The sequence below is a fragment of the Zea mays genome, chromosome 7 (assembly GCF_902167145.1).
Source record: "Zea mays cultivar B73 chromosome 7, Zm-B73-REFERENCE-NAM-5.0, whole genome shotgun sequence".
Lineage (NCBI taxonomy): Eukaryota > Viridiplantae > Streptophyta > Magnoliopsida > Poales > Poaceae > Zea > Zea mays.
The window spans coordinates 164105182-164131833 of NC_050102.1; positions in this window are offsets into that span (position 1 = coordinate 164105182).

The window sequence follows — 26652 nt, forward strand, 5'->3', positions numbered from 1 at the left end:
AGATTTGGGATGTCCTAAAGACCACACATGAAGGAGATGAGGTGACCAAGATCACCAAGCGGGAGACGGTCGAGGGGGAGCTCGGTCAGTTCATCCTCAACCAAGGAGAGGAGCCACAAGCCATGTACAACCGGCTTAAGACCTTGGTCAACCAAGTGCGCAACCTCGGGAGCACCAAGTGGGATGACCATGAAATGGTCAAGGTTATTCTTAGATCACTTGTTTTTCGTAATCCCACTCAAGTTCAATTAATATGTGGTGATCCTAGATATAAGTTAATGTCTCCCGAGGAATAATGTCTCCCGAGGAAGTGATAGGAAAGTTTGAGAGCTTTGAGCTAATGGTCAAAGGCTCCAAACACATCGTAAGCTTGGAGCAAGGCGGCGCCTCCACACCCGAGGTGCAACCCGTCGCATTCAAAGCGACAGAGGAGAAGAAAGAAGAGTCTACATCAAGTAGGCTCTCCATCGACGCCTCCAAGCTCGACGACAAGGAGACGTCGCTCATTATCAAGAGCTTTCGCCAAATCCTCAAGCAAAGGAAGGAGAAAGACTACAAGCCCCGTTCCAAAAGGGTGTGCTACAAATGTGGTAAGGCCGGTCATTTTATCGCTAAATGTCCAATGTCTAGTGATAGTGACAGGGGCGACGACAAGAAGGGAAAGAGGAAGGAGAAGAAAAAGTACTACAAGAAGAAGGGCGGCGATGCCCATGTGTGTCCGGAATGGGACTCCGATGAGAGCTCCACTGACTCCTCCTCCAACGAGGATGCCGCCAACATCGCCATCAACAAGGGCATCCTCTTTCCCAACGTCGGCCACAAGTGCCTCATGGTAAAGGACGGCAAAAAGAAGAAGGTAAAATCTAGAGCCACTACTAAATATACAACATCTAGTGATGAGGGTAGCTCTAGTGAAGATGAGGATGATTTAATTACTCTTTTGCCAACCTTAACATGCAACAAAAAGAAAAATTAAATAAATTGATAGGAGCTATTCATGAGAAGGATGAACTTTTGGATAGCCAAGAGGAATTCCTTATTAAAGAAAACAAGAAGCATGTTAAAGTAAAAAATACTTATGCTTAGGAAGTAGAGAAAAATGAAAACTTGACTAAAGAGCTTAGCATTTGCCATGACACTGTTTCCAACCTTAGAACTGAAAATGCTAATTTAATTGCTAAGGTTGAAAAGTTAAATGCTTGTAATGATTCAATTGTTAGTCTTAGAAATGAAAATGCTAGTTTATGAAGCGCCCAATCCTCTGGGACTCAAATGTGATACAATTACTAGTCCCAGGAGGCTAGTAAACACATTTATACAACATATGATTATAGATCTGCCTAAACGAGACAAACCTATAAAGGTGGCGATCAACTTTAAGAGTTGGTCCACAACTCAAGACATATCATCAGAGTGGGGCTGAAGCAGCCTGATATACGCAGCGAAGCAATTCAGCAGTCCAACAGCCACAGACAAGGTTGGGAACAGGCGTAACTCTTACCTGATCTCCTTTTTCTGAAAAACAACAAATAAGCAAGGGTGAGTACAAACGTACTCAGCAGCCCACCTTCACCCGCGGAATGGGGAAATCAGATATAATGCATGGAATATGTGGAGCTTAGGATATTTTGAAGAAACAACAATATTTTATGCAAGGTTGTTTTCTAAACATTTTGTATTTTTCAAAGCGCATCCTCTCCCAAAGGAGCAGAAAATTTTTCAATATAGAACAAAATCCCCTGGACTAAACCATCCAGGTATCTCAACATTTTCCCACTGGTTTTCATTTTCAACAACAGCCACTGGACTTCCCATCCACCATAGCTCACGGCTCAATCGTTGGACCTTTTAAAATCACTTTTCTCAAAAGCACCCCCTTTTTTTAAAAAAACAAACACTAATTGCCATACCACACCAGACTCGTCCATTCCTGTGGATACAGACTATTCGAATAGGTTTTCAAACTCTGCGCAGAGGTGTACACTTTACCCACTAGTCCGGCTCTGCGATCTCATGGCCAATGAGATCCGAATCCGAATCTCTCTCTTTCCTCGCACGTCCTAACCTTAACGGTTATAACGGAAGGAGTCAGGCCACCACCATGCCCAAACCGGACAAAACATTCCCCCTCCTTATCCTCCCGGTGCTCCCCAGCCTTCATAACCCTGGGGTTGGACCATACGAGTTCAGATTGAGTGACTGCCCACACAGTCTCGAGTGGTTGTACTTATCATGAGTACAGGTAGTGAAGGATGAAAAACTGGTCCTTATATGAGGGGACAATCCTTCTACTCACACCTAAACCAGCTGAGCCATCACCTTAGGCCCTCCCCTAAACCAGGGAGTTCCTGATCATCCCTACTAAAGGTGATAAGGGTGAAAACCCTTCATCATACATATTTTGAAAAGCATTTTCTTTTGAAAACTCACACCTTTCCTCAAATCATTTGTAACAAATATATCAAGGATTGATTGCGGCAAGCGGCTGGGTGGCCATAATAACTTGTCTCAAAATCATATCATGCATAAAATAACAGGCTAAGGGTTGTGGTTGAAAAATCATAGGTAATTTATGCATCAAAGGGATCCAGTGAGCTTGCCGTGCTTATCCGGCGAAGGGGGAAGGGGAGCTCGCGGAACTGGCTTCTAGCTCCACTGCCTAGTGTAGACTTGCAGATCTAGCCTCCACGAGACGGCACGAATGCTTCGATAACTGTGCAACATGAACAAGCAAACATACAAACCAGCAAGCATACCAACAAATATTTAGTGTAGTGGTCAGAATAGCGATATATGGATGGATAGAGTCTTGAGTAGAATCTGTGTCATGTGGTGTTGAGATACTACTAGTGGTGGAGCGGAGGTGTGAAAGGGAAATGTGCCCTTGGGCCATTTCTAAGTATTTTGGTGATTGAGTGCCAACACAAGTGCTTTTGTGCTAATCTATGCAAAGTGGTGGACAAAGGACAAATCATGTCAAAAGGTATGTTTCTAGACTTAGTACATTGTTTTATGGACTAATGTATTGTGTCTAAGTGCTGGAAACAGGAAAAGTTGAATTGGAAATGAGATGGCTTTGTTCAGCCAAAGTCTACTCAGTCTGGGTGCACCGGACTGTCCGGTGGTGCACCGGACAGTGTCCGGTGCGCCAGGCTGGCTCTTGCGAATAGGCTGCTCTCGGGACTTCGACAGTGGTGTACGGCTATAATTCACCGGACTGCCCGGTGAGCCGTTCACAGGCGAACTCGTCGCTCTCGGGAGATGATCAACGATGTACGGCTAAAATTCACCGGTCTGTCCGGTGGTGCACCGGACTGTCCGGTGAGTCAACGGTCAGCCGGGGCAACGGTCGGCCGAGGATTCCGCGCGTGACGCGTGGCCGAGCCAACGGTCACATTGGTGCACCGGACTGTCCGGTGTGCACCGGACAGTGTCCGGTGCGCCAACGGCTCTCAGACTCCAACGGTCGGCTTCGCCAAATAAGGAAGGATATCTGCACCGGACAGTGTCCGGTGGTGCACCGGACTGTCCGGTGCGCCAGTCGATAGAATGCAAGATCTGCCTTCCAAGATTGCTCTCAACGGCTCCTAGCTGCCTTGGGGCTATAAAAGGGACCCCTAGGCGCATGGAGGAGTACAACAAGCATTCCTACAACATTCCTAAGCACCAAGACCTCGATTCCGCGCATTTGTTTCTTTGTGATAGCATATAGAGCTCTAGTGGAGTTGTGAACTCATTGGGTTGTGTTGCGAGCTCTTGTTGTGACTTGTGTGCGTGTTGACACTCTGGTTCTTGTGTCTTGGGTGCGTTGCTAATCCCTCCCTTGCTCCATGCTTCTTTGTGAACTTCAAGTGTAAGGGCGAGAGGCTCCAAGTTGTGGAGATTCCTCGCGAACGGGATTAAGAAAAGCAAGCAAAACACCGTGGTATTCAAGTGGGTCTTTGGACCGCTTGAGAGGGGATGATTGCAACCCTCGTCCGTTGGGACGCCACAACGTGGAGTAGGCAAGCGTTGGTCTTGGCCGAACCACGGGATAACCACCGTGCCATCTCTGTGATTGATCTCTTGTGGTTATTGTGTTTTGACTCCTCTCTAGCCACTTGGCGATTATTGTGCTAACACTTAACCAAGTTTTTGTGGCTTAAGTTTCAAGTTTTACAGGATCACCTATTCACCCCCCCCTCTAGGTGCTCTCAATTGGTATCAGAGTCGTTCTCTTCGCAAAGGGACTAATCGCCTGAAGAGATGGATCCTAAGGGGAAGGGAATCGTGATCAACGACAAAGAGAAGGAGTCCTTCGTCAACGAGCCTAAGGATGATAAGCCTACCGACTCGGGCTCCGGCCATAGACGCAAAGATGGAAGGAAGAAGAAGACGAGACACATCAAGGAGATCGTCTACTACGACGACAGTGATGAGTCCACTTCTTCTCATAAGGACAACGACGACAATGACTACGACAAACGAAAGACGGTTAACTCAAACTTTTCTTTCGATTATTCGCGTATTCCTCAAAGTTCAAATTCACATTTGCTCTCCATTCCTCTCGGCAAGCCTCCACACTTTGATGGGGAGGACTACGGATTTTGGAGCCACAAAATGCGTAGTCACCTATTCTCTCTCCATCCAAGCATATGGGAGATTGTTGAGAATGGAATGAAGTTTGATAGCTCGGATAGTCCTATTTTTATTAATGAACAGATTCATAGAAATGCACAAGCCACTACTGTGTTGTTAGCATCCTTGTGCAGGGACGAGTACCATAAAGTGAGCGGCTTGGACAATGCCAAATAGATCTGGGACACCCTCAAGATTTCTCATGAGGGGAACGACGTCACCTTGCTCACCAAGATGGAGTTGGTGGAGGGAGAGCTTGGACGATTCGCGATGATAAGGGGCGAGGAGCCAACCCAAACATACAACCGGCTCAAGACCCTTATCAACAAAATAAGGAGCTACGGAAGCACGCGATGGACGGACCACGATGTCGTCCGATTGATGCTAATGTCCTTTACCGTTCTTGATCCTCATTTGGTGAATAATATTCGTGAGAATCCCAGGTACACCAAAATGTCGCCCGAAGAAGTCCTTGGAAAATTCGTAAGCGGGCGAATGATGATCAAGGAGGCAAGGTACGTGGACGACGCACTGAATGGTCCAATCAATGAGCCTCAACCCGTTGCTCTCAAGGCAACGAGAAGCAAGGAGGCGTTACCTAGCAAGGTGGCGCAAGTTGAGGCGGCAGGGCTCAATGATGAAAAGATGGCCCTCATCATCAAGCGTTTCAAGACGGTGCTTAAGGGTCGCAAGGGACAGCCAAGCAAGACCAAAGCCAAGGGGAAGCGCTCATGCTTCAAATGCGGTAAGATTGGTCATTTTATTGCTAACTGTCCCGGTAATGAAAGTGACCAGGAACACGGGAGCAAGAGGGAAAAGAAGAAAAATTACAAGAAGGCCAAGGGCGAGGCACATCTAGGAAAGGAGTGGGATTCGGATTGCTCCTCCTCTGACTCCGACAATGAAGGACTCGCCGCCACCGCCTTCAACAAGTCATCCCTCTTCCCCAACGAGCGTCACACATGCCTCATGGCAAAGGAGAAGAAGGTATGTACTCGAGATAGTACTACTTATGATTCTTCTAGTGATGATGAGTCTAGCGATGAGGAAATAGATTACTCTAGCTTGTTCAAGGGATTGGATAGAAATAAAATTGATAAAATCAATGAATTGATTGATGCCTTGAATGAAAAGGATAGACTTTTAGAAAAGCAAGAGGATTTGTTGTATGAAGAACATGATAAATTTGTAGAGGCTCAAAAATCCTATGCTTTAGAAGTTAAAAGAAATGAAATGCTTTCTTATGAACTATCTACTTGTCATGAAACCATTTCTACTTTAAAAGGTGTTAACAATAATTTAAATGCTAAATTAGAAGTAGCAAATAAACCTAATTCTTGTGTAGAACAAGTTATGATTTGCACTAGGTGTAAAGATTTTGATATTGATGCTTGTAGTGAACACCTAGTTTCAATTTCTAAATTAAATGATGAATTGGCTAGTCTTAATGCCCAACTTAAGACTAGCAAAAGTGATTTCGATAAGCTAAAATTTGCAAGGGATGCCTACACGATTGGTAGACACCCCTCAATTAAGGATGGACTTGGCTTCAAGAGGGAAGCCAAGGACTTAACAAGCCATAAGGCTCCCATATCCACCAAGGAGAAAGGGAAGGCCCCTATGGCTGGTAGTGCTAAAAACCATGCTTTTATGTATCATGACAGGAGACAATCTAGAAATGCTTATAGGAGTTATAATGCATATGATGCTCATGCCATGTTTGCTTCTAGCTCTTCCTATGTGCATGATAGAAATGTTGGTAGGAGAAATGTCGTTCATAATATGCCTAGGAGAAATGTTGTCAATGTTCCTAGGAAAGTTAATGAACCTTCTACAATATATCATGCTTGCAATGCTTCTTTTGCCATTTATAGAAAGAATAAGAAGGTGATTGCTAGGAAGCTAGGGGCCAAATGTAAGGGAGATAAAACTTGCATTTGGGTCCCTAAGACAATTGTAACTAACCTTGTAGGACCCAACAAGAGTTGGGTACCTAAGACCCAAGCCTAAATTTGCCTTGCAGGTTTATGCATCCGGGGGTTCAAGCTGGATTATCGACAGCGGATGCACAAACCACATGACGGGGGAAAAGAGGATGTTCTCTTCCTACGTCAAGAACAAGGATCCCCAAGATTCAATAATATTCAGTGATGGGAACCAAGGCAAGGTAAAAGGGTTAGGTAAAATTGCTATTTCATCTGAGCACTCTATTTCTAATGTGTTTTTAGTTGAGTCGCTTGGATATAATTTGTTATCTGTTAGTCAATTATGCAAAATGGGATATAATTGTCTATTTACAAATGTAGATGTGTCTGTCTCTAGAAGATGTGATGGTTCACTAGCTTTTAAGGGTGTACTAGACGACAAACTTTATTTGGTTGATTTTGCAAAAGAAGAGGCCGGTCTAGATGCATGCTTAATGGCTAAGACTTGCATGGGCTGGTTGTGGCATCGCCGCTTAGCACATGTGGGGATGAAGAACCTCCACAAGCTTCTAAAGGGAGAACACGTGATAGGTCTAACTAATGTACATTTCGAAAAAGATAGACCTTGTGCAGCTTGTCAAGCACGGAAACAGGTGGGAGGCTCTCATCACACCAAAAATGTGATGACCACATCAAGACCCTTGGAGATGCTTCATATGGACCTCTTCGGACCCGTCGCCTATCTAAGTATAGGAGGAAGTAAGTATGGTCTTGTTGTAGTTGATGATTTTTCCCGCTTCACTTGGGTATTCTTTTTGCAGGATAAATCTGAAACCCAAGGGACCCTCAAGCGCTTCCTCAGGAGAGCTCAAAATGAGTTTGAGCTCAAAGTGAAGAAGATAAGGAGCGACAACGGGTCCGAGTTCAAGAACCTTCAAGTGGAGGAGTTCCTTGAGGAGGAAGGGATCAAGCATGAGTTCTCCGCTCCCTACACACCACAACAAAATGGTGTGGTAGAGAGGAAGAACAGGACGCTCATTGATATGGCGAGGACTATGCTTGGAGAATTCAAGACCCCCGAGCGTTTTTGGTCGGAAGCCGTGAACACGGCTTGCCACGCCATCAACAGGGTCTACCTTCACCGCCTCCTCGAGAAGACTTCATATGAGCTGCTAACTGGTAACAAACCCAATGTGTCTTATTTTCGTGTATTTGGGAGCAAGTGTTATATTCTTGTGAAGAAAGGTAGAACTTCTAAATTTGCTCCCAAAGCTGTAGAAGGGTTTTTATTAGGTTATGACTCAAATACAAAGGCGTATAGGGTCTTCAACAAATCATCGGGTTTGGTTGAAGTCTCTAGCGACGTTGTATTTGATGAGACTAATGGCTCTCCAAGAGAGCAAGTTGTTGATCTTGATGATGTAGATGAAGAAGATGTTCCAACGGCCGTGATACGCACCATGGCGATTGGAGATGTGCGGCCTCAGGAACAATTGGAGCAAGATCAACCGTCTTCCTCAACTATGGTGCATCCCCCAACCCAAGATGACGAACAGGTATCTCAAGTGGAGGCGCATGATCAAGGGGGAGCACAGGATGATCAAGTTGAAGAGGAAGAAGCACCTCAGGCACCTCCAACCCAAGTTCGAGCGACGATTCAAAGGAATCATCCCGTCGACCAAATTTTGGGTGATATTAACAAGGGAGTAACTACTCGCTCTAGATTAGTGAATTTTTGTGAGCATTACTCTTTTGTCTCTTCTATTGAGCCTTTCAGGGTAGAAGAGGCCTTGCTAGATCCGGACTGGGTGTTGGCCATGCAGGAGGAACTCAACAATTTCAAGCGCAATGAAGTTTGGACACTGGTGCCTCGTCCCAAGCAAAATGTTGTGGGAACCAAATGGGTGTTTCGCAACAAACAGGACGAGCACGGGGTGGTGACGAGGAACAAGGCTCGACTTGTGGCAAAAGGTTATGCCCAAGTCGCAGGTTTGGACTTTGAGGAGACGTTCGCTCCTGTGGCTAGGCTAGAATCAATTCGTATTTTGCTAGCATATGCCGCTCACCATTCTTTCAGGTTGTACCAAATGGATGTGAAGAGCGCTTTCCTCAACGGGCCGATCAAAGAGGAGGTGTACGTGGAGCAACCCCCTGGCTTCGAGGATGAACGGTACCCCGACCACGTGTGTAAGCTCTCTAAGGCGCTCTATGGACTTAAGCAAGCCCCAAGAGCATGGTATGAATGCCTTAGAGACTTTTTAATTGCTAATGCTTTCAAGGTTGGGAAAGCCGATCCAACTCTTTTCACTAAGACTTGCGATGGTGATCTTTTTGTGTGCCAAATTTATGTCGATGACATAATATTTGGTTCTACTAACCAAAAGTCTTGTGAAGAGTTTAGCAGGGTGATGACGCAGAAATTCGAGATGTCGATGATGGGCGAGTTGAACTACTTCCTTGGGTTCCAAGTGAAGCAACTCAAGGACGGCACTTTCATCTCCCAAACAAAGTACACGCAAGACTTGCTAAAGCGGTTTGGGATGAAGGACGCCAAGCCCGCAAAGACTCCGATGGGAACCGACGGACACACCGACCTCAACAAAGGAAGTAAGTCCGTTGATCAAAAGGCATACCGGTCTATGATAGGGTCTTTACTTTATTTGTGTGCTAGTAGACCGGATATTATGCTTAGCGTATGCATGTGTGCTAGATTTCAATCCGATCCTAAGGAGTGTCACTTAGTGGCCGTGAAGCGAATTCTTCGATATTTAGTCGCTACGCCTTGCTTCGGGATCTGGTATCCAAAGGGGTCCAACTTTGACTTGATTGGATACTCAGATTCCGACTATGCTGGATGTAAGGTCGATAGGAAGAGTACATCGGGGACGTGCCAATTCTTAGGAAGGTCCCTGGTGTCGTGGAACTCTAAGAAACAAACTTCCATTGCCCTATCCACCGCTGAGGCCGAGTACGTTGCCGCAGGACAGTGTTGCACGCAACTACTTTGGATGAGGCAAACCCTCCGGGACTTTGGCTACAATCTGAGCAAAGTCCCACTCCTATGTGACAATGAGAGTGCTATCCGAATAGCGGAAAATCCTGTTGAGCACAGCCGCACAAAGCACATTGACATCCGGCATCACTTTTTGAGAGACCACCAGCAAAAGGGAGATATCGAAGTGTTTTATGTTAGCACCGAGAACCAGCTAGCCGATATCTTTACCAAGCCTTTAGATGAAAAGACCTTTTGCAGGCTGCGTAGTGAGCTAAATGTCCTAGATTCGCGGAACTTGGATTGATTTAGAGCATACATGTGTTTATGCCTTTGATCATGTTCCTTATGCATTTTGTTGCTTACTATGGTGCTCAAGTTGTACAAACACTCCCCGGACCTCACAAGTCCTTGTGCAAGTAATGCACATATTTAGGGGGAGTTGTGCTACAACTTGACCCTTTGAGACTAACCGTTTGCTTGAGTTTGCTTGATTTAGTCTCAAAGGAAGTTTGAAAGGGAAAAGGTGGACTTGGACCATGAAAGACTTCCACTGCACTCCGATGAGAGGGTAACTTATTCCAAGTTCATCTTATGTACTCTTATTGCTTTTGTCTTCTTATTGAAGATTTTGGTGAGGCAATGGGGTTCAAGGGCCAAGATTGATCCCGTTTTGGTGCTTGATGCCAAAGGGGGAGAAAATAAAGGCCAAAGCAATAAATGGATCAGCTACCACTTGAGAAATTTTGAAAATAGTAGATTAGAGCTTTTGGTTTGTCAAAACTCTTTTATTGTCTCTTTTGTCAAAAGTTGGCCTCTTGTGGGGAGAAGTGTTGATTATGGGAAAAGGGGGAGTTTTTGAAATCCTTGATCAATTTCTTTTGGAATACCTCTCTTTATGTCTCTACAAGTGGATTTGACTTAGAGATAGGAAATTGAGTTTGATTTGCAAAAACAAACCAAGTGGTGGCAAAGTATGATCCATATATGCCAAAATTGATTCAAAACAACTTTTGGTTTTCATTTGCATTGATATTTCATTTGTTCTAGTTGCTTTATGTTGTGTTGGCATAAATCACCAAAAAGGGGGAGATTGAAAGGGAAATGTGCCCTTGGGCCATTTCTAAGTATTTTGGTGATTGAGTGCCAACACAAGTGCTTTTGTGCTAATCTATGCAAAGTGGTGGACAAAGGACAAATCATGTCAAAAGGTATGTTTCTAGACTTAGTACATTGTTTTATGGACTAATGTATTGTGTCTAAGTGCTGGAAACAGGAAAAGTTGAATTGGAAATGAGATGGCTTTGTTCAGCCAAAGTCTGCTCAGTCTGGGTGCACCGGACAGTGTCTGGTGCACCAGGCTGGCTCTTGCGAACAGGCTGCTCTCGGGACTTCGACGGCGGTGTACGACTATAATTCACCGGACTGTCCGGTGGTGCACCGGACTGTCCGGTGAGCCGTTCACAGGCGAAGTCGTCGCTCTCGGGAGATGATCAACGGCGTACGGCTAAAATTCACCGGTCTGTCCGGTGGTGCACCGGACTGTCCGGTGAGTCAACGGTCAGCCGGGGCAACGGTCGGCCGAGGATTCCGCGCGCGACGCGTGGCCGAGCCAACGTTCACATTGGTGCACCGGACTGTCCGGTGTGCACCGGAGGACTGTCCGGTGTGCACCGGACAGTGTCCGGTGCGCCAACGGCTCTCAGACTCCAATGGTCGGCTTCGCCAAATAAGGAAGGATATCTGCACCGGACAGTGTCCGGTGGTGCACCGGACTGTCCGGTGCGCCAATCGACAGAAGGCAAGATCTGCCTTCCAAGATTGCTCTCAACGGCTCCTAGCTGCCTTGGGGCTATAAAAGGGACCCCTAGGCGCATGGAGGAGTACAGCAAGCATTCCTACAACATTCCTAAGCACCAAGACCTCGATTCCGCGCATTTGTTTCTTTGTGATAGCATATAGAGCTCTAGTGGAGTTGTGAACTCATTGGGTTGTGTTGCGAGCTCTTGTTGCGACTTGTGTGCGTGTTGACACTCTGATTCTTGTGTCTTGTGTGCGTTGCTAATCCCTCCCTTGCTCCGTGCTTCTTTGTGAACTTCAAGTGTAAGGGCGAGAGGCTCCAAGTCGTGGAGATTCCTCACGAACGGGATTAAGAAAAGCAAGCAAAACACTGTGGTATTCAAGTGGGTCTTTGGATCGCTTGAGAGGGGTTGATTGCAACCCTCGTCCGTTGGGACGCCACAACGTGGAGTAGGCAAGCGTTGGTCTTGGCCGAACCACGGGATAACCACCGTGCCATCTCTATGATTGATCTCTTGTGGTTATTGTGTTTTGACTCCTCTCTAGCCACTTGGCGATTATTGTGCTAACACTTAACCAAGTTTTTGTGGCTTAAGTTTCAAGTTTTACAGGATCACTTATTCACCCCCTCTAGGTGCTCTCAAGGTGCTTACCAGGAGGGTGGACTGGAGGCGAAGCGACACTATGCGTGTAGCCAGCAGAGCGAAGTATCTAAGTGGGTGGGGGTTTGCCTTGGCTGAGGGTGTTGAGTGTGTGTGGAGAGGGAGAGGGTAGCTGGGTGTATTTATAGCTGGGTGTATGTGGTGTAGCACAGTGAAGTTCACTGTTGGTGAGAATAGTGACGAATGAATCATTTGACTTAGTATGAACAGGAGAGTTATAGGCAGAATATGGGACAAGAGTATTTTGGGAGTTTTCTGGAATATGGACCATGCTTAAGGGATGGCATGGTTGGATAGGGAATAGTTTGATAAGAATTTAGAAACAAGAATTATTGGAATATGAGTTTGGAAGCCTGGTTCAAAGGAATCTCAAAGTTAAGCGTGCTCAACTTGGAGAAACCTAGGATGGGTGATCAGATGGGGAGTTCCCACTAGAAGGAAAATCACAGTCACCGGAGTTTGTATGACAGGAATATGGGTCTGGCTGGTCTTAAGTGGACTGGACAGCATGATGGATGAGTAGTTGAAATTTGGGGGTGATCGGATGAACGATGAATAGTAACGATGAATAGTAACGATGATGAATAGTAACGATGAATAGTAATGGTAAATAGTGATGTGAATAATCATATGAACAAACGATGAACGATGAATAGTGGCTATAAACGAACGATGAACGATGAATAGGAACTATGAACAAATGGACGAACGATCGAATGACCAGACGAACGAACGATCGGAATTTCGGCAGCATAACGGCAGGATAAAGATTATCTGGAAGAACGATGAAATAGGGACTATGAACGAACGATGAACGATGAATAGGAACTATGAACAAACGGACGAACGATCGAATGATCGAACGAACGATCAGAATTTTGGCAGCATAACGACAGGATAAAGATTATTTGGACAAACGAACGGACGAACGATCGGACGATCAGACGAACGAACCATGAACGATCGGACGAACGAACGAACTAAGAACAGGGGGACGAACGATCGAAGAACGACCGAACGATCGTTGTGCTAGTGTGTGTTTGTGTGGAACATGGAGTGGGTGTGTGTGGGGGGGGGGGAAGAGAGTTGCCATGAAATGGCTTGGGGTGGGATGAGAGGACGCCCTTGCCCCTCTATTTATAGCCATGGTGGGGGGATTAGAGGGAGGGATGAGAGGATTAGTGTGAGGATGAGAGGATTAGTGGGAGATTAGCATGTATTTGTCTTGTATAAGTGAGATTAGCTTGTAGAGCTCACCGTATGACACCGGAGGCATACGTATACGTATGAGCATGAGGAAAGTTATGAAGAAAATATTTATAGGGACTTGAAAAATGATTCTGAAGGTATTTCTCAAGAGGAATATACTTGGAGATATATCGGTGGAATATTTGGGCAATATTTTTGGAAAGAATCAGAGGGGATCACTGGGGAAATATCTGGGCAGTATTTCTGGAAAGAATTTGAGGGGGATCACTGGGGAAATCTTTGCATGATATTTTGAGGAGGATTTTGGAGAGAATATAGACCACTATATTTTATTTGTTGATATCAATTTGCAAACATTTTGAAATGAAATTTAAAATTCATTTTGAATTTGGAGCGAGTTTGAGAAAATTTCAAGATTTGAATTTTTGGGATGCTACAGTTTAATTGCTAAGATTGATAAATTGAATGAATCAATTTCTTAGCCTTAGAACTGAGAATGATAAAATAATTTGTAAGGCTAAAGATTTAAATGTTTGAAATGATGCTATTTCCAATCTTAGAAATGAGAATGCTATTTTACATGCTAAGATTGATAAATTAAATGCTTGCAAACCATCTACATCTACTGTTGATTATGTCTCTATTTGTACTAGATGTAGAGATGTTAATGTTGATGCTATTCATGATCACCTTGCTTTAATTAAACAACAAAATGATCATATAGCACAATTAACTGCTAAAATTAATGAGCATGAAATTGAAAATGAAAAGTTTAAATTGGCTAGAAGCATGCTCTATAGTGGGAGACGCCCTGGCATTAAGGATGGCATTGGTTTCCAACAGGGAAGCAATGTTAAAATTAATGCCCCCAAAAGATTGTATAATTTTGTTAAGGGCAAGGCTCTCATGGCTCAGGATAACGAGGGTTACATTTTATATCCTACTGGTTATCATGAGCACAAGATTAGGAGAATTCATACTAAGAAATTTCATTCTGTTTCTCATCATGCTTTTATGTATAAGAATGAGACATCTAGCTCTAGGCAATCCACCCATGATAAATTGCCTAAAAGGAAATCTCCTGCTGCATCAAATGAACCTAATATTTAATTTAAAACTTTTGATGCTTCATATGTTTTAACTAACAAATCAGGCAAAGTAGTTGCCAAATATGTTGGGGGAAAAGACAAGGGGTCAAAGACTTGTGTTTGGGTACCCAAGGTGCTTGTTTCTAACGTCAAAGGACCCAAGACTGTTTGGGTACCTAAGAACAAGGCCTAAATTGTTTTGTAGGTTTATGCATCCAGGGGCTCGAGTTGGATAATTGATAGCGGATGCACAAACCACATGATAGGGGAGAAAAGAATGTTCTCCTCCTATGAGAAAAACGAAGATCCCCAAAGAGCTATCACATTTGGGGATGGAAATCAAGGTTTGGTCAAAGGACATGGTAAAATTGCTATATCTCCTGACCATTCTATTTCCAATGTTTTTCTTGTAGATTCTTTAGATTACAACTTGCTTTATGTATCTCAATTATGTAAAATGGGCTATAGCTGTCTTTTTAGTGATACTGGTGTTACTGCCTTTAGAAGAAGTGATGATTCAGTAGCTTTTAAGGGAGTGTTAGAGGGTCAGCTATACTTAGTTGATTTTAATAGAGCTGAACTCGACACTTGCTTAATAGCTAAGACTAATATGGGTTGTCTCTGGCATCGCCGACTAGCCCATGTTGGAATGAAGAATCTTCACAAGCTTCTAAAGGGAGAACACATTTTGGGACTAACAAATGTTCATTTTGAGAAAGACAGGGTTTGTAGCGCATGTCAAGCAGGAAAGCAAGTTGGCGCCCATCATCCACACAAGAACATCATGACAACGGACAGGCCACTGGAGCTACTCCACATGGATTTATTCGGCCCGATAGCTTACATAAGCATCGGCGGGAGTAAGTACTGTCTAGTAATTGTGGATGATTATTCTCGCTTCACTTAGGTGTTCTTTTTGCAGGATAAATCTCAGACCCAAGAGACCTTAAAGGGATTCTTGAGACGGGCTCAAAATGAGTTCGGATTAAGAATCAAAAAGATAAGAAGCGACAATGGGACGGAGTTCAAGAATTCATAAATTGAAGGGTTTCTTGAGGACGAGGGCATCAAGCATGAGTTCTCTTCTCCCTACACACCTCAACAAAATGGTGTAGTGGAGAGGAAGAATCGAACTCTATTGGACATGGCAAGGGCCATGCTTGATGAGTACAAGACACCAGACCGGTTTTGGGCCGAGGCGATTAACACCGCCTGCTACTCCATCAAACGGTTATATCTTCATCGAATCCTCAAGAAGACATCATACGAACTCCTTACCGGTAAAAAGCCCAATGTTTCATATTTTAGAGTCTTTGGTAGCAAATGTTTTATTCTTGTTAAAAGAGGTAGAAATCTAAATTTGCTCCTAAGGCTGTAGAAGGCTTTTTACTTGGTTATGACTCAAACACAAGGGCATATAGAGTCTTTAACAAATCCACTGGATTAGTTGAAGTCTCTTGTGACATTGTGTTTGATGAGACTAACGGCTCCCAAGTGGAGCAAGTTGATCTTGATGAATTAGATGATGAAGAGGCTCTGTGCGTGGCGCTAAGGAACATGTCCATTGGGGATGTGTGTCCTAAGGAATCCGAAGAGCCTAAACAAGCACAAGATCAACCATCATCTTCCAATCAAGCATCTCCACCAACTCAAGATGAGGATCAGGCTCAAGACAATGAAGAAGAAGATCATGAAGATGAGCCACCTCAAGAGGAGGACAATGATCAAGGGGGATATGACAATGATAAAGACAAGGAAGATGATCAAGAAATATAGGGTCAAATACTGCCACACCCAAGAGTCCACCAAGCGATTCAAAGAGATCACCCCATCAACTCCATCCTCGGTGACATTCATAAGGGGTAACTACTAGATCTCAAGTCGCTCATTTTTGTGAGCATTACTCTTTTGTGTCCTCTATTGAGCCATACAGGGTGGAGGATGCACTAAGAGATTCGGATTGGGTGTTGACAATGCAGAGGAGCTCAACAACTTCACGAGGAATGAGGTATGGCATTTGGTTCCACGTCCTAATCAAAATGTTGTAGGTACCAAGTGGGTATTCCGCAACAAGCAAGATGAGCATGGTGTAGTGATAAGGAACAAAGCCAGACTTGTCGCCAAACATTATTCAGAAGTCGAAGGTTTGGACTTTAGTGAAACTTATGCACCTGTAGCTAGGCTTGAGTCAATTTTCATATTACTTGCCTATGCAACTTACCATGGCTTCAAGCTTTATCAAATGGACGTGAAGAGTGCCTTCCTCAATGGACCTATCAAGGAAGAGGTCTACATTGAGCAACCTCCCGACTTTGAAGATAGTGAGTACCCTAACTATGTTTATAAGCTCTCAAAGGCGCTTTATGGGCTCAAGCAAGCCCCAAGAGCATGGTATGAATGCCTGCGAGACTTTCGTATCACTAATGACTTCAAAGTCGGCAAAGCCAATCCTACTCTCTTTACTAAAACTATTGTAAATGATTTGTTTGTATGCCAAATTTATGTTGATGATATCATATTTGGGTCTACTAACAAATCTACTTGTGAAGAGTTTAGTAGGATTATGGTTCAAAAATTCGAGATGTCTATGATGGGGGAGTTGAAGTATTTCTTAGGATTTCAAGTCAAGCAACTCCAAGAAGGCACCTTCATCAGCCAAACAACATATATTCAAGACATTCTTACAAAGTTTGTAATGAAGGATGCCAAACCCATCAAGACACCCATAGGAACTAATGGGCATCTCGACCTCGACACGGAAGGTAAATTCGTAGATCAAAAGGTATACCGGTCGATGATAGGTTCCTTACTCTATCTATGTGCTTCTTGACTGGATATTATGCTTTCTGTATGCATGTGTGCAAGGTTCCAAGTCGATCCTAAGGAAGTTCACCTTAGGGTCGTGAAGCGAATCATGAGATATTTAGTTTACACTCTTAAGTTTGGGCTTTGGTACCCTAGGGGATCAACCTTTGATTTGATAGGATATTCTGATGCCGATTGGGCTGGGTGTAAAACTGATAGGAAGAGCACATCAGGGACTTGTCAGCTTCTAGAAAGATCCCTGGTGTCTTGGGCTTCAAAGAAACAAAACTCAGTAGCCCTATCAACCGCCGAAGCCGAGTATATTGCCGTAGGCCATTGCTGTGCGCAATTACTTTGGATGAGGCAAACCCTCAGGGACTATGGCTACAAACTGAGCAAAGTCCCTCTCCTATGTGACAATGAGAGTGCAATCCGCATGGCAGATAATCCCGTTGAACATAGCCGCACTAAGCACATAGACATTCGGTATCACTTTCTGAGAGATCACCAACAAAGAGAGGATATCGAGATAGCTTATGTCAATACCAAAGATCAATTAGTCGATATCTTTACCAAGCTATTAGATGAGAAAACCTTTAGCAAACTTAGGAATGAGCTAAATATACTTGATTCTCGGAATTTTGATTGAAACATTGCACACATAGCTCATTTATATACCTTTGATCATATCTCTTTCACTTGCTACGGCTAATGTGTTTCCAAGTGTCTTTTTAATGCTAAGTCGTAGATTGAAAGGGAAATGGAGTACTCGACGAAGACAAGGCTTCCACTCCACTCTACTTGTATCATTTACCCTTCGTTGTTACTCCACCACACTTCACATTGTTATAATATTTTCACTCATATTTACTTGTACCAATGTGGGAGAAAGTAAAAGGGTTCTCAATGTCTCCGTTTTTGGCGATTCATGCCAAAGGGGGAGAAAGTATCAGCCCAAAGCAAAAGGACTGCACCACCACACCAAATTTCAAAAAGAAGTTTTTAAATTGGTATCATTTATGTATTTGATCTTTTTTCAAATAATATTTTCGAAAAATTGGTAAAACCCTCTTGAACACTAAGAGCAGAATTTTTTCCAGGGGGAGTTTTGTTTAAGTCAAAGGAAAAGCATTTGAAATAGGGGGAGAAAATTTCAAATCTTGAAAATGCTTCTTGCAATCTTATTCATATGCCTTTGACTATTTGCAAAAGACTTTAAAAAGATTTTCTAAAGGAATTTGTAAAAACAAAACAAGTGGTGCAAACGTGGTCCAAAATGTTAAATAAAAGAAAGCAAACCATGCATACCTAGAAAAATTATAAATTGGTTTAATTCTAAGTAACCTATACACTTATATTATGCAAACTAGTTCAATTCTGCACTTATATATTTGCTTTGGTTTATGTTGGCATTAATCACCAAAAAGGGGGAGATTGAAAGGGAAATAGGGTCAAACCTTTTCCTATAAATAATTTTGGTGGTTGAAATGCCCAACACAAATATTGGACTAACTAGTTTCCTCTATATTATATGTTCTACAGGTGCATAAAGGTTCAACACAAACCAATAAAAGACTAGAAAAAGGGTTCAAATCAAAAGGAACAAAGAAACCGAGTGTGCCCTGGTTTGGCGCACCGGACTATCCGGTGTGCCACCGGACAGTGTCCGGTGCCCTAGGACTGTACAACAACCAACTCTTCACTCTCGGGTTTCTTCTGAAGCCGCTCCGCTATAATTCACTGGACTGTCCGGTGTGCCACCGGACTGTCCGGTGTGCCACCGGACTGTCCGGTGCACCAGTGGAGCAACGACTCCTTCGCGCAACGGTCGACTGCAAAAGCTGAAGTTTCAGGTGAACAGTGCGCAACAGTGCACGACAGAGCAGAGCCGCCCGTCAGAGCGCACCGGACAGTGAACAGTGCCTGTCCGATGCGGCACCAGACTGTCTGGTGCCACTAGAAGACAAAGACTCCAACGATCGACAGCGCCAGAACCCTAACAGTTGGGTGACGTGGCTAGCGCACTGGACAGTGTCCGGTGGTGCACCGGACTGTCCGGTGCGCCCATCAACAGCAACCACCCCAACGGTTGTTTTGGTGGTTGAGGGCTATAAATACCCCCAACCACCACCACTCCAACCATCCAAGCATTCAACACTCTTCATTCAATACAAGAGCAAAGTGCAACACTCCAAGATACAAATCAAAGCCACCGATCCAATCAAAGTCCCCATTTCAACTCTAGTGCTTTAGGACTTGTGAGAGGATCGTTCTTGTGTTTCTTTGTTGCTCTTGTTGCTTGGTTGGCTTTCTTCTTTCTCTCATTCTTACTCTCAAAGCCTTGTAAGCGAAGCAAGAGACACCAATTGTGTGGTGGTCCTTGCGGGGTCTAAGTGACCCGTGAAATCAAGGAAGAAAGCTCACTTGGTCTAAGTGACCGTTTGAGAGAGGGAAAGGGTTGAAAGAGACCCGGTCTTTGTGACCACCTCAACAAGGACTAGGTTCTCAAGAATCAAACCTCGGTAAAACAAATCACCGTGTCATCCGCTTTATTTCTTGGTTGATTTGTTTTCCTCTCTCTTTCGGACTCGGATTTTATTCTTACGCTAACCTCGGCTTGTAGATTGTGCTTTAAGTTATAAATTTCAGATTCCGCCTATTCAGCCCCCCTCTAGGCGACTTTCAATTCCCCAACATTTGTTTCTCCGCTCTAGCCACCTCCATTTCCCTTGCATCATGTGCTCTCTTCTGATTTGCCGCCTTCAATCACCTCCGCTCAACACGCATCGGGCTGTCATAATACATTGATTCTGTGAACCTACGCATCTCCTGTCCACGATCTTTAATGGAGGAATCGACGAGCTGAGATCCACAGCGTATCTTCTGTCCCATGAGTCTCTTGGACTTTATTGTATGCATCACCTCTTCTTTGTTGGTGTATCTCTCCCAACTGCATTTCCTTGTCTCCTACAAAAAACAATAAGTACTGATGCAACATTATAGCTCATGCAATCAAAACGAAATACCAACTTCATCGTAATCTACCATATGTCTACAAAAATAGCCCACACCAAGCTCGGAAGGAACTAATCCATACTTAGCTTCAATACCACATTTGTAGAGTACAGGATCAGACTTCAACTCTTTCGCCCACTCAATTTTTTTCTTTTCTGTTGCCTCTGACTCAGGCCAATTGGACCTAGGACCATACAACCACTCTCTGAAATTACACTTACGTGCCACCATATGGCTGCAGGAGAATAAATTAGTAAATTTATGCAAAAAATAAAAATTTTTGGATATTTGTTATGCACTCACATAATTACTATTGGGACACACGAAGTACTTCGCAGTGTCCTCACATATGACAGCACGATCCTCGCAATCGCACCGAGGCAGAGACTCCAGTCATCTTTCTGTGGCTAAGCTCTTCTCCTCATCTGTCATTGGTGGCGGGTTCAGGGGAGGAGGCACCCAACACTTAAAATGCTCATGTAAATTCCTTCCACTAGAAAAAAACACCTCAAGTGATCCTACAGGAATGGAACAAAGCATTAGTACACATCTAGTAAACATCAATAGCACACAAGTGATAAGCTACATACGTTAAAACTGCCACAAGTGTAGAAGCAGCGAGCAGCCGTGTTTGGATGTTTGGATTGACATACCCAAGCCAGTCTGCCACAGTTACAATTAGACACAGGAAGATCACGAGGAACTGGAGCATACTTACTAGATACATCCGGATATAATTCTCGAGGACGACCTCTCTTTTACCACAATGACTCCCGATACATGTCTTTCCTTTAACAAACGATTATATATTAACACAACTATATAGAAATAGCAGAAATGATTTTAACTTATAAATACATGTCTTTTTCATAAACTATCTAACAAACTGTAGTCATCATATGAACCATATATCTTAGGAACCATAACTAATAGCAAATATGTACGCCTATCAAAACTAATTAATCGAAACCATACAACGCAATATACGTAACAAACGAATCTGTGAGACACCATACTTTGGTCCTCAAGATATAAGGATCAAATCAAAGTTTTCCAACTTGAATACGAAGATTGGAGCACTTCTGGGCAGTATGGAAGCAGATTGAAATGGGGGATTCAAATGGCTGGACGGAGCTCTCGACCATAAAATGATCGACTTATATGCCTTCCTAGCCGGCGCCAAGATCCGTGGCGCTGAGCTAGGTGCCACGTCGGCGCCGCGTCAAGCCCTCGTATGCCTGCAAGTCAGGTAGCTCGGCGTCATGGCCTACAGCACCGACCAAAGGGTCCAAACACAGAAATAAGTCATTCAAAACGTGAACTTTTTTTGGAAAACGACCAAAATAAAAAAAAATCGGGAACACTGGGTACAACCAAAATTTGCAGCAGCTGAAGGCTTGTTAGGCTCTACTGGTTTGTTCAGCTCAACAAGTGTATCCACATCACAGTTAGGTGATAGGTCGGATTGCCTGTTTGGCCACCTATGTTTTTTACCCTAGAGCACTCGAAGTCAGCGTGGCAAAGACATGCAAAATGACATCACTAACCTCTCTACTCTCTTATCCTCTACATTGCTTTTTCTTTGTTTAGATGCTGCTTCTCGAGCAAAGCTCAGCCAATGCCGCTTGTGCCTTGCTGAGTTGCCGACGTTGTTGATTTCATGTGCCTGCAGTCCTGCACCCTGTAGTCGTCTTGAGTAACGCCTCCACAGCAAGAACCACGACGCCGTGAACATCGGACGCGTCGGCCTGGAGCATAGCCAGGCTAGTCGGGGAAGCTGAGGCCCTCCACGACGGCGTCGTGGGCGCAGTGGAGCATAACCATGGTGGTGGCGTGCGCGCGCATGGCGTCCTCCGTGGTGCCGAAGAGGGCGAGCCAGAGCCGGCAGCCGGCGTTCTGGCACACGGACCATGCAGTTGGTCCGGCCGTGCAAACTGTTGAAATAATGTGGGACTGATCTAAATTAATTAGTTGATCCGGTCGTGTAAACTGTTGAAATAATGTGGGACTGATCTAAATTAATATTCAATAATAGTCATTGCTAAAGGCACACTTTAATGTTATGGTGTATTTTACTTTAGTATTATACTAGAAATTCAAGGGACAATTCAATCAACTTAAATAGGTGGACCTTTGATACATCTATTGAGAAGTATGTTTCCTGTGTTATGACTAGTAACAAACGGGCTGTAATGTACATATACGGATGAGGTGAGGCTGTTTCTGGTTATCGCACGTACAAACACTATCAGACCCATTACACACAACCATTCCCGTACCACCTTCTGCTAGCACAGAGAGTGTTGGAGAGCAGGCCTTCGAAATTGCCATCCGCAGAGGTACACTTGCACGGGTGTGCGAGCGATCAGGTTTTTTTGTAAGCATACTCGCGACTGCTCGCTTCGTCCGTTCGACCAACGTTGATCAGGTTCCTCAGCGATGGCGCCATTCGAGAGACTACACTGCGTACATCTGCCTGCATCGACTGCGTACGACCACTACAAAACAAGAGCACCCCTTTAGCAATGCATATATGTGTTGCAAAAAGTTCATATACGTGTTGCTAAGGTCTATACCAACGCATAATTATACGTTGCCTATACTGCCGTTGCTAGGATCTAGAACAACACTTATACATACGTTGGTAAAACAAGAGTTAAGCATTGCCATGCTACAATGGATATCCAAGGACTATAGTAACGATTCCATGTGTAGCAAGAAATGAACTAGGTAATAAATATTATTATTACAATAATTTAATTTGAATACAAATGTAATCAATGTAGCTGAAAATTTATATATTATTATACCAAACCCATACACAAACTATAAACAAATATATTTATTATTTAGCAATAAATTCTTGAATTACAATAGTATCCACATACAACGTCATTTTTCTTGGTCCATACAAAGATTGTAAGGGTAAAATAGTATCGAAGTCATATCGAAATCTACCACCTCAACATCCTCCATCTCTAGTGCAACGAACTCTTCACTGATTTGTGTTCATCCGTTCTTAGTCAACATATGAACTTGCTTCACATTACTGCTTGGCGATAAGAAGACACCAATGCAAAGGATGTATCTAGCTTCTTTGCCAATCATGATAGTTTCAAGATGCAGAGTTTCTGTAAGATCGTCTGCCTTCTTTACTTCCATCAATTCATCCATACATTGCTAGTTGTAGTGCTACCTAAGTTATTATATGTCTCCATTCACATAGAGAAACAATTAGATTAAGTATAAACCAAATGTCTACCTCACTCAATGACAATCTACAATAGTAAAAAAATCAACTTCAACAGTAGTCAAAGCTTCTATGAAATTCTGGTTGTCCAAAATTTATTTTCAAGGGCTAGTGACCACTATTGTTATCCTTAAGGAATCCAACCGAATAATAGAATAAATCTATTTCAAGCCAGCTAGGGCAATAGAATTAAATAAAGGTTACTGCAGAATTCAATAGCCATCTCATTGCACATATTAAGAACAGACAGATCTTAAGCACTCCATTCAAAGTCACAAAAATTTGGAGAAAGATGAACCATGACAACTGTTAAGGTTGAGATTTTTTATCTTAACGAGTGGTGATTAACTTCCACAGAAACCAACTGACAACAAACTTTTATATCATTGTGACAATCAGTGGTGATTAAGTCAATGGTTTGTTGAAGAACATTAAGATAAATAGTTGCAGAACAAAACAAAATCACTCACCCATTGTCCTAGACACTTTTGGCGTTCACATATCTGCCATGCAACATAACATGGTCATATACTATGGAAATAGGCTTACACCTTTTCCTAATTGATTTTGGTGGTTGAATTGCCCAACACAAATAATTGGACTAATTACTTTGCTCTAGTCTATAAGTTCTACAGGTGCCAAAGGTTCACAACAAGCCAATAAAAAGACCAAAGATGGGTTCAAATAAAGAGAGCTAAAGAAATCCCAAAGGCACCCTAGTCTGGCGCACCGGACTGTCCGGTGGGCCACCGGACAGTGTCCGGTGCACCACCGGACAGTGTCCGGTGCACCAGGGAAATCAGCTCCAAACTCGCTACCTTCGGGAAAATCAGAGGGCGCTCCGCTATAATTCACCGGACCGTCTGGTAATGCACCGGACTGTCTGGTGTGCCAGCGGAGCAACGGCTATTTCAAGCGCAACGGTCGACTGCAACGCATTTAATGCACGCCTGCGCGCGCAGAGGTCAGAGGACGCGCAGTTGGCACACCGGACAGTCTACAGGACTTGTCCGGTGCACCACCGGACAGCCAGAGGCCCCACAAGTCAGAGCTCCAACGGTCGAACCCCAATGGCTGACTGACGTGGCTGGCGCACCGGACAGTGTCCGGTGGCGCACCGGACTGTCCAGTGCGCCATGCGACAACAGACTTCCAACGACCACATTTTGGTGGTTGGGGCTATAAATACCCCAACCACCCCACATTCAATGGCATCCAAGTTTCCAACATTCTACACATTACAAGAGCTATAGCATTCAATACAAGACACACCAAAGAGATCAAATCCTCTCCCAAGTCTCTAGTTCAATTCCAATCAATAGTGACTAGTGAGAGAGTGACTTGTGTTCATTTGAGCTCTTGCGCTTGGATTGCTTCTTTTCTTTCTCATTCTTTCTTGTGACAAACTCAATTGTAACCAAGGCAAGAGACACCAATTGTGTGGTGGTCCTTGCGGGGACTTAGTGTCCCGTGTGATTGAGAAGAGAAGCTCACTCGATCTAAGTGACCGTTTGAGAGAGGGAAAGGGTTGAAAGAGACCCGGTCTTTGTGACCACCTCAACGGGGAGTAGGTTTGAAATAACCAAACCTCGGTAAAACAAATCCTTGTGTCTCACTCTTCATTTGCTTGCGATTTGTTTTCCACCCTCTCTCTCGGACTCGTTTATATTTCTAACGCTAACCCGGCTTGTAGTTGTGATTAACTTTGTAAATTTCAGTTTTGCCCTATTCACCCCCCCTCTAGGCGACTTTCAATTGGTATCAGAGCCTGGTGCTTCATTAGAGCCTAACCGCTCGAAGTGATGTCGGGAGATCACGCTAAGAAGGAGATGGGGATCGGCGAGAAGCCCGTTACAAGCCACGGGAAGGCTTCATCGGGAGAGTCCCGCAACAAAGGGAAGGGGAAGGAGAAGGAATCCCCTTCACACAAGTCGCATCGGAGTGGCGATAAGAAAAAGAAGATGAGGAAGGTGGTCTACTACGAGACCGACTCTTCATCACCATCGACCTCCGGCTCCGACGCGCCGTTCATAACTTCTAAGCGCCAAGAGCGCAAGAAGTATAGTAAGATCCCCCTACGCTACCCTCGCATTCCTAGACATACTCCATTACTTTCCGTTCCATTAGGCAAGCCGCCAACCTTTGACGGTGAAGATTATGCTAGGTGGAGTGATTTGATGAAATATCACCTAACCTCACTCCACAAAAGTATATGGGATGTTGTCGAGTTTGGAGTACAGGTACCTTCCATAGGGGATAAGGATTACGATGAGGACGAAGTGGCCCAAATCGAGCACTTCAACTCTCAGGCCACCACTATACTCCTCCAATCTCTAAGCCGTGAGGAGTATAACAAGGTGCAAGGATTAAAGAACGCCAAAGAGGTTTGGGACGTGCTCAAAACTGCGCACGAAGGAGATGAGGTGACCAAGATCACCAAGCGGGAAACGATCGAGGGGGAGCTCGGTCGCTTCATGCTTCACCAAGGGGAGGATTCGCAAGCTATGTACAACCGCTTGAAGACCTTGGTGAACCAAGTGCGCAACCTCGGGAGCACAAAATGGGATGACCATGAGATGGTCAAGGTTATTCTTAGATCCCTCGTTTTTCTTAACCCTACGCAAGTTCAATTAATTCGAGGTGATCCTAGATACAAGCTAATGTCTCCCGAGGAGGTTATAGGAAAATTTGTGAGCTTTGAGCTAATGATTAAAGGCTCAAAGAAGATCATCGAGCAAGACACCTCCTCCACACCCGAGGCACAACCCGTCGCATTCAAGGCAACGAAGGAAAAGAAGGAAGAGTCTACACCAAGTAGGCTCCCCATCGACGCCTCAAAGCTCGACAATGAGGAGATGGCTTTAATCATCAAAAGCTTTCGTCAAATCCTCAAGCAAAGGAGGGGGAAGGACTACAAGCCCCGCTCCAAGAAGGTTTGCTACAATTGTGGTAAGCCCGGTCACTTTATTGCCAAATGTCCTATTTCTAGTGACAGTGACAGGGGCGACGACAAGAAGGGGTGAAGAAAGGAAAATAAGAGGTATCACAAGAAGAAGGGCGGCGATGCCCATGTGTGCCGCGAGTGGGACTTCGACGAGAGCTCCACGACTTCTCCTCCGACGAGGATGCCGCCAACATCGCCGTCAACAAGGGACTTCTCTTCCCCAACGTCGGCCAAAAGTGTCTTATGGCAAAGGACGGCAAAAGGAAGAAGGTTAAATCCAAATCCTCCACTAAATATGCATCCTCTAGTGATGAAGACAATTCTAGTAATGAGGATGATAGTTTG